Below are 13,833 nucleotides of genomic sequence, written 5' to 3' on the forward strand. Positions count from 1 at the left end.
TGGGTTTGGAAAATCGGTGCAGCGCCTGTTTGACTGGCTTAATGTCCTTTATTATATTCAGGCTATGCTCCGCTAGTCTTCGTGGGATTCCTGGCATTTGTGAAGGGTGCCAGGCAAATATATCTCAATTCTCACGCAAGAAAGATCGTAGTGCTTCATCAACTGTGGGTCCAGCTGGGCTCTGATGGACGTTGTTTTAGTAGGACCCGTTGGATCCACTTGGAATTTAACTATTTCGTCAGCTGGTTTGAACGATGTAGATTTGGACCTTCTACTAAGGACCACGTCCTCCCTGTCTATCGCTGCGTGGAGTGTGGTTGTTAGTTCCTCGGCTGCGAGAGCCTCAGATAACGCTTCAAGGGTGAGCGCTGCAGTTTTGTTTTTGGCTCGAAGGGCTCTATCCGGTTTGCTTGTGACTGAGATCACACCACTGGGCCCTGGCATTTCGAGTTTCATGTACCCGTAATGTGGTATGTCTTGTAACCTGGAAAACGCCTCACGCCCCAATAGGGTGTGGTATCCGCTATGGAAGGGCACAATGTAGAAGAATAATTCTTCGGACCTATAATTATCGGGAGTTCCGAATACCACTTCCAGTATGACTTCCAGAGCAGCGCGCCTCTCTGCCGGGGATAATTCCTCGAAAGGTGGTATAGTTTTGTTTGAAGCGAGATATATCGAACTGCATTTTGTCAAGGGTATCCTCGTAAATGAGGTTTAGGCCACTGCCCCCGTCCATAAGAACTTTGGTTAACCTGAAGCCGTCTACTATGGGGTCGAGGACTAGAGCGGCGGGTGTTTGAACGGAGCGGGCTCTTGGTTCATCTTCTTCATCAAATGTGATCGTTGTGTCCGCCTATGAGTTAGCGGATGTAACCCGGTGGACTTGGCCGATATCTCGAAGTGCTCTTTTCTTTTGACTTTTTAGGGAAATTTTTGATAGATCATCATAAAGTCATTGTCTCCACATTGGGGTGTTGTTGATCGTCTACCGGGGGGTGTGAGTCCAAGGATTGTTTCGCCGCGCTTAGCCACTTGCTTGACCACCCAGCAAGCTCGAAGCCTGTGGGTTGGGTTTGTGCTCAGCAGGTGTAACATCCCAAGAATCATGCTACAGTAATCCCCTATTGATGGTGCCATGTCATCACTCTTACTGTTGCTAATCCTCTTTTGCATTCAAACACAATTCAAATTCAAATCCAAATTTAAGTCAAAATTCAAAACTTCTCAAACATGAAAACTAAAGTGTTCATCATGTGGCAAATATTCTTTTGTTAATATTGGTGGTGAACCAACATTTTTGAAAATGTCTAAATGCCTTAATCTATTTAAATAGTGGCTAAAGCAATTAAATTAAATGCTTTGAATTATAGAAATGCTAAACTAATTTATTTAACTACCGAACTAATTGTAGCAGTAGCCTAATTTTTAATAATAATTTAGGTTCAAGTTTTGTATTTTATTAAACTATTTTTTCTTTTAAGGGATTTTGGAAAACACAAACTTTTAACAGAAAAAGAAATGGAAATCAAATAAAAAGGGAGAAAGGAAAAAGAGGAGAGGCCCCCTGGCCCCGTGGGCCTCGGCCCACCGAGCCAGCCCAACCCCCCACACTCTCGCGGTCGCCGTCTTGTTCTCCTGCATGGTCGGAACAGGGGCGCGGCTCCGCCCAACCTCGTCGCCTGCAGCGACGCGCGAGAGGATAAGGCCCTTCCCCCGCCTCCTCGGTCCTCCCCCTCGCCCACTCACTCCTCTGCCACCCCACTCCCCTCTCCCTCATTGTTCTCTCCTCTCCACCTCGCCCCCTTTCCTCCCTTCTTGATCTGGAGCTCCACCGAGCGGAGCCAGGGCACGCCGTCGCGGACTACCATGGCCACCGGCCACCGCGCATCGTCTGCGTTGGTCCAAGAGGAGCGCCATCCCTGTCTTCAGTGTCTGCACTTGCGAGGTCAAGCCAGAGATCCCCACCGCGTCGGATCCTCATCGTCTTCAACCTTTGGTCGCCTCAACACCATCGGCGAATTCACCGCCGTCTGCCGTTCCTAATACGTCAACGAGTGATGTCGCTTAAAGCTACGTCGGTATTTCCCCATAGAGGAAGGGATGATGCAGCACAGCGGCAGTAGGTATTTCCCTCAGATATGAAACCAAGGTTATCGAACCAGTAGGAGAACCAAGCAACACAACGTAAACATCCCCTGCACACAAATAACAACTTCTCGCAACCCGGCGTGTTAAAGGGGTTGTCAATCCCTTCTGGGGTACGGTGCCTCAAGATAGGCAAAGGACGTGAGGTAAATTTGTAGTAGATTGATAGATCGAACGCCAAATAAAATAAATAAGAATAAATTGCAGCAAGGTATTTTTGTATTTTTGGTTTAATAGATCTAGAAATAAATGCAAGGAAAAAGTAGATCGCAAAGGCAAATAATATGAGAAAGAAGACCCGGGGGCCGTAGGTTTCTCTAGTGGCTTCTCTCGAGAAAAATAGCAAACTGTGGGTAAACAAATTACTGTTGGGCAATTGATAGAACTTCAAATAATCATGACGATATCCAGGCAATGATCATTATATAGGCATCACGTCCAAGATTAGTAGACCGACTCCGGCCTGCATCTACTACTATTACTCCACACATCGACCGCCATCCAGCATGCATCTAGTGTATTAAGTTCATGGAAAAACGGAGTAATGCAATAAGAATGATGACATGATGTAGACAAGATCTATCTATGTAGAGATAGACCCCCATCGTTTTATCCTTAGTAGCAATGATACATACGTGTCGGTTCCCTTTCTGTCACTGGGATCAAGCACCGTTTTATCCTTAGTAGCAACGATACATACGTGTCGGTTCCCTTTCTATCACTGGGATCAACCACCGTAAGATCGAACCCACTACAAAGCACCTCTTCCCATTGCAAGATAAATAGATAAAGTTGGCCAAACAAAACCCAAATACCGGAGAAGAAATACGAGGCTATAAGCAATCATGCATAAAAGAGATCAAAGAAACTCAAATACTTTCATGGATATAAAAAGATATAACTGATCATAAACTCGAAGTTCATCAGATCCCAACAAACACACCGCGAAAAGAGTTACATCATATGGATCTCCAAGAGACCATTTTATTGAGAATTCACAGAGAGAGAGAGATGAAGCCATCTAGCTACTAACTATGGAGCCGAAGGTCTACAAAGAACTACTCACGCATCATCGGAGAGGCACCAATGGAGGTGGTGAACCCCATCCGAGATGGTGTCTAGATTGGATCTGGTGGTTCTGGACTCTGCAGCGTCTGGATGAATATTTCATCGACTCCCCTAGGGTTCTAGAAATATTAGGGTATTTATAGAACAAAGAGGTAGTCCGGGGGCACTCGAGGTGGGAACAACCCAGCAGGGCGCGCCTGGGCCTCCTGGGGCGCCCTGGTGGGTTGTGCCCCCCTCGGGGCACCCCCCAGGCGCAGCCAGGGCCCGTTGTGTTCCTTCTGGCCCATAAAATTTCTCCGTGGAGTATCGTGGCATTTGGACTCCGTGTGATATTGATTTCCTGCAATGTAAAAAACATGCAGAAAACAACAACTGGCACTTGGCACTATGTTAATAGGTTAGTATCAAAAAATGATATAAAATGACTATAAATGATTGTAAAACATCCAAGATTGATAATATAATAGCATGGAACAAGCAAAAATTATAGATACGTTGGAGACGTATCAACGAGACACCCTTGAGCTCCTCGGTTAGCAGCGCTTGCTTCCTCTCTCTCTCTTCCCCTCGATTCATTGCCCCTAGCTGTCGTGCCACTATAGCAGAAGCTTGCCGCCCTCGCCACCTTGCCGTCGCAGCCACAACAAGCATGGCTCGGACCCAAGCATCGCATCGGGCCCCTGGCACTCCCAGGAGGCCAAAAATGGCCTCCCCTCTTGCTGCCGTGCACCGTAGCCCCTGTGCCGCATATCACCACAACTCTGGCCGGCGCTCATGTCGCCGCCGTCGATGAACCAGACCACCTCCGGCCTAACGGTAACTACCAGTTGATGACCCACAAGTATAGGGGATCTATCGTAGTCCTTTGGATAAGTAAGAGCGTCGAACCAAACAAGGAGCAGAAGGAAATGACAAGCGGTTTTCAGCAAGGTATTCTCTACAAGCATTGGAATTATCGGTAACAGATAGTTGTGTGATAAGTTAATTCATAACGGGTAACAAGTAACAAAAGTAAACAAGGTGCAGCAAGGTGGCCAATCCTTTTTGTAGCAAAGGACAAGCCTGGAAGAACTCTTATATAAAGCAAAGCGCTCCCGAGGACACATGGGAATTGTTGTCAAGTTAGTTTTCATTATGCTCATATGATTCGCGTTCATTACTTTGATAATTTGATATGTGGGTGGACCGGTGCTTGGGTGCTGCCCTTCCTTGGACAAGCCTCCCACTTATGATTAAACCCTCTCGCAAGCATCCACAACTACGAAAGAAGAATTAAGGTAAACCTAACCATAGCATGAAACATATGGATCAATATCAGCCCCTTATGAAGCAACGCATAAACTAGGGTTTAAGCTTCTTGTACTCTAGCAACCCATCATCTACTTATTACTTCCCAATGCCTTTCCCTAGGCCCAGATAATGGTGAAGTGTCATGTAGTCGATGTTCACATAACACCACTAGAGGAAAGACAACATACGTACATCTCATCAAAATATCGAACGAATACCAAATTCACATGATTACTTATAACAAGACTTGTCCCATGTCCTCAGGAACAAACATAACTACTCACAAAGCATATTCATGTTCATAATCATAGGAGTACTAATTATCATTAAGGATCTGAAAATATAATCTTCCACCGGATAAACCAACTACCATCAACTACAAGGAGTAATCAACACTACTAGCAACCCACAGGTACCAATATGAGGTTTGAGAGATGAACTAGGGTTTGAGAGGAGATGGCGCTGGTGAAGATGTTGATGGAGATTGACCCCCTCTTGATGAGAGGATCGGTGGTGATGACGATGGCGATGATTTCCCCCTCCTGGAGGGATGTTTCCCTGGCAGAACAGCTCCGCCGGAGTCCTAGATTGGTTCCGCCCAGGTTCCGCCTCGAGACGGCGGCGCTTCATTCCGAAAGCTTCCTTCCGATTTTATCTAGGTCAAAACACACCATAAAGCAGAAGATGGGCTTCGGGGGCCTGCCAGGGGGCCCACGAGGATGGAGGGCACGCCCTCCACCCTTGTGGATGGCAGGTGGCCCCCCTCTGGTGCTTTCTTCGCCCAATATTTTTTATTTATTCCAAAATGCTTCTCCGTGAAGTTTCAGGACTTTTGGAGTTGTGTAGAATAGGTCTCTAATATTTGCTCCTTTTCCAGTCCAGAATTCCAGTTGTCGGCATTCTCCCTCTTCATGTAAACCTTGTAAAATAAGAGAGAATGGGCATAAGTATTGTGATATAACATGTAATAACAACCCATAATGCAATAAATATCAACATAAAAGCATGATGCAAAATGGACATATCAACTCCCCCAATCTTAGACCTCGCTTGTCCTCAAGCGAAAGCCGATATCGAAAAATATGTCCACATGTTTAGAGATAGAGGTCTCGATAAAATAAAATACGGACATGAGGGCATCATGATCATCTTTAGAACAACAACATATATTGTCATATAATTTCTTATGCTAAAGTAACAATTCATTCACAAGGTAAAGTATGAATCAGAAACTTCATTGAAAACTAACAAACTATGATCTCAGTCATTGAAGCAATTGCAATTTATCATAACATCGGAAAGAGTCAATATAAGAGCTTTTCCGCAAGTCCACATACTCAACTAACTTTTAGTCTTTCAGAATTGCTAACACTCACGTTGTACTTATGGGTTCAAAGCTTCAATCAGACAAAGAGAAAGATAGGGGCTTATCGTTTCGCCTCCCAACCTTTTACCACAAGGGTAATGTCAACAATAATACTTTATGAAAACCTACATCCGAGTGGATATATATATATATGTATATATATATATATATATATATATATCCGGATCTCTCCAACACATAGTGCTTGCCAAAGGAAAAAGTGTAAAAACTAAAGGGTGAAGATCACCATGACTCTTGTATAAGGGTAGAAGATAAAAGTAAAAGATAGGCCCTTCGAAGAGGGAAGCAGAGGTTGTCATGCGCTTTTATGGTTGGATGCACAAAATCTTAATGCAAAAGAACGTCACCTTATATTGCTGCTTGTGATAAAGACCTTTATTATGCAGTCCGTCACTTTTATTTCTTCCATATCTCAAGTTCGTATAAAGCTTATTTTCTTCACACTAATTGATCATGCATATTTAGAGAGCATTTTTTATTGCTTGCAGCGATGACAACTTACTTGAAGGATCTTACTCAATCCATAGGTAGGTATGGTGGAATCTCGTGGCAAAACTGGGTTTAGGTATGTTTGGAAGCACAAGTAGTATCTCTACTTGGTGCAAAGAATTTGGCTAGCATGATAAGGAAAGGCAAGCTCAACATGTTGGATGATCCATGACAATATAACTTCTATTCAGATATAAGAAAACATAACCCATTATGTTGTCTTCCTTGTCCAACATCAACTTTTTAGCATGTCATATTTTAATGAGTGTTCACAATTACAAAACATGTCCAAGATAGTATATTTATATGTGAAACCTCTCTTTCTTTATTACTTCCTATTAATTGAAACAATGACCAAAACTATGTTTGTCAACTCTCAACAACTTTTATGCATCACACTCTTTATATGTGAAGTCATTACTCTCCATAAGATCAATATATGATCTCTTTATTTCTTTTTATTCTTTCTCTTATTTTATTCCCTCAAGATTTAGCAAGAAAGCAAAGCCCTCAACTCAAAACTACTCTTTATTACATATAACTCAAGGAATTGATTACATAGACAGAGATCAAAACAAAACTCAAAGCTAGATCATACTAAAACTTCATTCTACTAGATCAAGATATAACCAAAAGGACCGAACTAAGAAAAAACGATAAAGATAGTGGTGTGATGGTGATACGATACCGGGGCACCTCCCCCAAGCTTGGCAGTTGCCAAGGGGAGTGCCCATACCCATGTAATTATGCCTCTTTATCCGGAGGTGGTGATGATGGAGTTGTTGATGTAGTAGGTTGTCATCCATCTTCCAAGGCATAGGTTCACCATCATAGAAAGATGAACGAGTCTCCGGGATCCTCAAATCTGCAGCCAAACTCATCTTCTTGAATCTATATTCATACTCACAGTTTTGGTTTTGCAGGTCATAGATCTGGGCCTGGAGGTGGTCGATTTTCTCGTGAAGCTTGAAGATGGCCTCCCCAATGTTCTTGGCATCCAGCTTGTGATTGTTGGTGAACTCCGCGATCATCATGTGATTGGCGTTGAGTCCATGTTCCACCATCCCTTGGCACTTGAAAACTTGTTGCTCTGTCGAGTCTTGTCTCCACGCTTCTGGTCTTCTTCGGCCCCTCCACATTGCGGATGTGCAGCACCCCCTCACGCATCTCAATGGTTTGAGGGTGTCGCAGCACCTCCGCGAGTTAGGGGTTGATCACCTTCTTGAAAAACTTGTCCTTGGGGGTGCTTGGAGATATCATGGTGATCTAGATCTGTCAGAAAAACAGCTCGAAACAAAAACAGGAGATATTGTCGTGGTACGGTGGTCAAAACCTTTGGGAGATTATATAATGAATTTTTACTGACCAAAAGAAGTATTGTGCAAGAAAACGGAGTCCGGAGGGCACAGCAGGTGGCCACAAGGATGGGGGCGTGCCCTCCACCCTTGTGGTGGCCTCGTGTCTCTTTCGGACTACTTTTAACTTTCCTAATTTTTAAAATATTCCAAAACAGAGAAAAATTATCATAGGAAACGTTTTGGAGTCGGTTTACTTACCGTACCACATACCTATTCCTTTTCGGAGTCTCGAACGTTCTGGAAAGTTTCCCTTATGTACTCCCACTACTGGAATCAGGATCTTTGCCGTCAGCCGTCTCTTTGTCGTCTGCTAGCTGATGGCAAAGAAAGTATTTGCCATCAGCTTACACAAAACTGACGGCAAAGAAGGAGCGGACGGCAAAGATAATGTTTGCCGTCAGCCATCTCTTTGTCGTCCGCTAGCGGATGGCGTAGAAGCTTTGTCGTCAACTAGCGGACGGCAAAGAGGGGGGGTGGCCCACTAGCGAGATCCACCTAATGGACACTTTCTTTGCCGTCTACTAGCAGATGGCAAAGAAAGTGTCCAAACTAACGTCCGTTATCTAGGCTATTTGTCGTCTGCTAGCAGACGACAAAGAACCGTGCCCTAACTAAAAAGCCAACATCTGCGCCCACCCCTCTCTCTGTCCCCTCTCTCTCTCTTTCCGCCCCATGCCCGAGCCGCCGCTGCCCTGCCCCGCCCCCGTGCCGCCGCCGCCCCGCGCCGCCACCGCTACCCCGGCGACCCCCTCCTCCGTCCCGCGCCACCCCCGTTGTCGCGCCGCGCTGGCCCGCCCCCGTGCCCGAGCCGCCTCCTCCACCCCGGCCACCCCAGCGCCCCTCTCCTCCACCACCACGGCTGCCCCGCCGCTTCGGCGCCCCCTTCTCCACCCCGGCCGCCCCGGCGCCCCTCTCCTCCAGCCCCGCGGCCGCCCCGCCGCTCCGGCGACCCCTGCTCCGGTGAGACCTTGTATTTTTTCTGTTCTTTTAGATTTAGTTTAGGTTTAGTTTAATTTAGGCTTGGTTTAGTTTAGGTTTACTTTAGGTTTTGTTTTTGTTTTTTAAGTTTTGGTTTACATTTAGTTTACTTTAGGTTTAGTTTAGGTTAAGATGAAAGAAGAAAGATGAAAGATGAAAAAATGAAGAAGAAGAAGAAGAAGAGGGGGAAGAAGAAGTGTATTTTTTTCCCTATTTTTAGATTACTATGCTATGTTTTTCAACATTTTCAGTTTTCTTTCATGTCTAAAGAAATCCCTAGTTTTGAAGGGTGCCAATTGCCATTGCGAACTAACCTACCAAATTAATGAAGTGTTGTTGATGTTGTTGAGCACAAGTGCATGCTTTTTTTCTCAGTTTTCTTTCATGTCTAAAAACTTGGCTCTGTTCCAACTATGTCCATTTATCAAATATGATAGAGTTGAATTAGAGCCAAGTTTTTGTAGATATACATATGGTCCATTTATCAAATATGGTTCTAGCTATGTTTGCCTTTTATAGTAGACTTGGGCACATGGGCAGATATGGTCCATTGTAGATAGAGTACAAGCAAATTGTTTTGCTATTTATTGACTGATGAGAATAAACTTGTTTCCTATGTTGCTTGCATATATTGACTGATTCAACTGTGATGTAATTTCATTTCATGGGGAATGATTACATGGGGGGAGGCCGCCACCACAGGCTGCGCTCTGCCACACCGGAGTACGACTTGGAAGGTTTCGAGTTCTTCGCGATCATACTTGAGAATTCCTCCAGGAGGCAGGTATATAAAAGGAGAGATCTCCCCTTCACCCATCTCTTTATCATAACTCTGCTCTTTGCTACATCACTGCTTGACCCACGCTGCAGAGGTTGCCTAACACTTTTATGAAGATGCTGGACGGCCATCGGCCAAAGAATGTGAAGCTGCGACAGGCCAGTAGCGGTCTTCGCAGGCTGTGGGACGTGGAGATGGTGTACAGGTACGACCACATGTACCTGTGTCGTGGCTGGGAGCAGTTCGTCCGTGCCTACGACCTGCGGCACGGGTACTTCCTTGTCCTCAGGTACGACGGCAATGCCATGCTCACTGTGAAGGTGTTCAACACGACTATGTGTCGCATGCGCTACCAGGACGACGACGATGCCAGCACGCTCTGCCTCTTCTTCCTCTCCATTTGGCTTTGTCTCGCACCTATTGTTAAAAAAACTTTGTTGCATTTATTCAGGCAATGGGAGCAGCAACTGCGACTCTAGCTACAGCAAAAGCAGCAGTGACTCTGGCTACAACAAAAGCAGCAGCGAGGATGAGAAGGAACAGAATTGGGAAGAAAAGGAGCAGAGCAGGGATGAGGAGGTGTAGCCTATTCTGTCTGACGATGACCTCGCGATGGTGGTGGCTTACGATGGCCACGTGATGGTGGTGGCTGACGATGACCTCACGATAGTGGTGGCTGACGATGACCTAGTGATGGTGCTGCCTGAAGATGGCCTCGCAATGGTGGTGGTGCCTGACAATGACCTCGCGATGGTGGTGGCGTCGGCGATCCCATAGCTGGGCGACAGGACCATGCCAATTGTGGTAGAGGAGTACATCCCACTGCCTCGCCGCTCTAAGCGCATCAAGATGATGAAGGAGAAGGAGAAGAAGGAGGAGTGAAGATCTTTAGTTTAATCTTTTTAGTTTAAACCTTTTAAGTATGATAGTGTTGAACTTTCTTAATTATGTGTGTCCATCTCCATTACCTTCCAAACTCAGTTTAGTAATTGATGGAACTGAAATTTTGTGCATGCTCATGGATGCTCATGAATTGAAATTATGTGTTTTTGTGCTTGCTCATGGATGCTCATTTATTGAATAGTTTCTGATAAAATTATATATCTGTGAAATTCTGTGAAAGTGAATGAATTTAAGAAAAAACAGGTGCTATACAGGATCTTTGCCGTCCGCTGGCAGACGGCAAAGAGCTTTGCCATCAGCCAGCAGACGCAAAGCTGCCATGTGACAGCCACCTATGCAACCTGGGGTGCACTGGGCTGGCATATTTGGCAGCTTTGCCGTCTGCTGGCAGATGGCAAAGATGCAAAGATGTTTGTCGTCTGCTAGCTGACGGCAAAGCATGCCGTTAACCCCTTAACAGACCTAAGGTGCCACGTGTGCCGTCCAAGCTCTTTGTCATCTGCCAGCAGACGGCAAAGGCCTTTGCATATTTGCCGTCAGCCAGCAGACGACAAAGAGGCCTTTGTCGTAGCTTATTCAGCCGGACCTGTTGTCGTCTACTGGCTGACGGCAAAGGCCTTTGCCGTCCCCCAGGCATGCCTTTGCTGTCAGCCATGGCAGATGGCCAAGTGCCTGATTCCTGTAGTGTCCTCCGATGTTACAGTGTCAATTATATTGGTCTCAACGTTTATGGGATTACCTGAGATATAATGTTTGATTCTTTGACTGTTCACCACCTTCGGATTTTTGCCTTCGGCGTTGTTGATTTTTATGGCACTGGAACGATAGACCTCCTCGATAATGTAAGGACCTTCCCATTTAGAGAGAAGCTTTCCTGCAAAAAATCTTAAACGAGAGTTGTATAGCAAAACATGATCACCTACATTAAACTCACGCTATTGTACCCATTTGTCATGCCATCTTTTAACCTTTACTTTAAACAGCTTGGCATTCTCATAGGCTTGGGTTCTCCATTCATCAAGTGAGCTAATGTCAAATAACCTCTTCTCACCGGCAAGTTTGAAATCATAATTGAGCTCTTTAATAGCCCAATAAGCTTTATGTTCTAGTTCGAGAGGTAAGTGACCAGCCTTTCCATAAACCATTTTATATGGAGAGACATGCCCATATGGTTCTTATAAGCAGTTCTATAAGCCCATAATGCACCATCAAGTTTCTTAGACCAATTCTTTCTAGATCTATCAACAGTCTTTTGCAAAATCAATTTAATCTCTCTATTGCTCAATTCTACTTGACCACTAGACTGAGGATGATATGGAGATGCAATTCTATGGTTGACATCATATTTAGCAAGCAATTTACGGAAAGCACCATGAATAAAATGTGAACCACCATGATACGTCCATTTTGCATCATGCTGTCCTACTGTTATTTATGATGTTTTTATGCATAATAATGCCTTTTGGAGTAATTCTCATGCCTTTTCTCTCACAAAATGCAAGGCACACACAAAGAGGGAGAATTCCGACAGCTGGAAATCTGGACCTGGAAAAGTTACGTTAGGCCACCTATTCTGCACCACTCCAAATGAGCTGAAACTTTACGGAGATTTTTTATGGATTATTTCAGAAATATTGGAGCCAATAAGTACCAGAGGGGGCCCACCAGGTGGGCACAACCCACCTGGGTGCACCCTGGTGGTTGTGCTCATCCAGGCCCACCTCCGGTGCTCATCTTCTGGTATATAAGTCATTTTGACCTAGAAAAAAATAGGGGAGGACTTTCGGCACGGAGTGCCGCCGTCTCGAGGCGGAACTTGGGCAGGAGCACTTTTGCCCTCCGGCGGAGCGATTCCGCCGGGGGAACTACCCTCCCGGAGGGGGAAATCATTGTCATTATCATCACCAACAACTCTCCCATCTTGGGCAGAGCAATCTCCATCAACATCTTCAACAGCACCATCTCCTCCCAAACCCTAGTTCATCTCTTGAGTTCAATCTTTGTACCGAAACTATAGATTAGTGCTTGCGGGTGACTAGTAGTGTTGATAACATCTTGTAGTTGACTACCATATGGTTTATTTGGTGGAAGATTATATGTTCAGATCCATTATGCTATTTAATACCCCTCTGATCTTGAGCATGTTTATCACTTGTGAGTAGTTACTTTGGTTCTTGAGGTCACGGGAGAAATCATGTCAACTTGATATGTGTTCGATATTTTGATAGTATGTATGTTGTGATTCCCTTAGTGGTGTCATGTGAACGTCGACTTCATGACACTTCACCATATTTGGGCATAAGGGAATGCATTGTGGAGTAGTTATTAGATGATGGGTTGCAAGAGTGACAGAAGCTTAAACCCTAGTTTATGCACTATTCCGTAAGGGACCGATTGGATCCAAAAGTTTAATGCTATGGTTAGAATTTATTCTTAATACTTTTCTCGTAGTTGCAAATGCTTGCGAGGGGGTTAATCATAAGTAGGAGGTTTGTTCAAGTAAGAAAAACACCTAAGCACCGATCCACCCACATATCGAATTATCTAAGTAGCGAACACGAATCGAACCAACATGATGAAAGTGACTAGATGAAATTCCCGTGTACCCTCAAGAATGCTTTGCTTATTATAAGAGACCATTTTGGCCTGTCCTTTGCCTCAAAAGGATTGGGCTACCTTGCTGCACTTTTGCTACTATTATCGTTACTTGCTCATTACAAATTATCTTGCTATCAAACTACTTTGTTACTCACAATTTCAGCACTTGCACACATTACCTTGCTGAAAACCACTTGTCTTTTCCTTCTGCTCCTCTTTGGGTTCAACACTCTAACTTATCAAAAAGAGCTACAATTGATCCCCTATACTTGTGGGTCATCAAGTCAATTTTCTAGCGCCGTTGCCGGGGAGTGAAGCGCCTTTGGTAAGGAAACATTTATATAGTGTGCTGAAATTTACCGTCACTTGTTACTATGGAAAACAATCCTTTGAGGGGTTTGTTCGGGGTATTTTCACCTCGACCGGAACCACAATTAGCTACCCCTCAACCTACTGCACCTACTGAAAATATTGAATATGAAATTCCTTCGGGTATGATAGAACAACTGCTACCTAATCCTTATGCAGGAGATGGAACCGAACATCCTGATATGCACTTAATATATGTGGAACAAATTTGTGGATTGTTTAAGCTTGCAGGTTTACCCGGAGATGAAGTTATGAAGAAGGTTTTCCCTTTATCTTTGAAGGGAAAAGCATTGGCATGGTATAGGATATGTGATGATATTGGATCTTGGAATTGGAATCGATTGAAATTGGAGTTCAACCAAAAAAATTATCCCACGCATCTAGTTCATCGTGATCGGAATTACATATATAATTTTTGGCCTCGTGCAGGATAAAGTATTGCTCTAGCTTGGGGGAGGCTTAAGTCA

Source organism: Triticum aestivum, chromosome 7D (assembly GCF_018294505.1).
Source record: "Triticum aestivum cultivar Chinese Spring chromosome 7D, IWGSC CS RefSeq v2.1, whole genome shotgun sequence".
In the NCBI taxonomy this organism is placed as follows: domain Eukaryota; kingdom Viridiplantae; phylum Streptophyta; class Magnoliopsida; order Poales; family Poaceae; genus Triticum; species Triticum aestivum.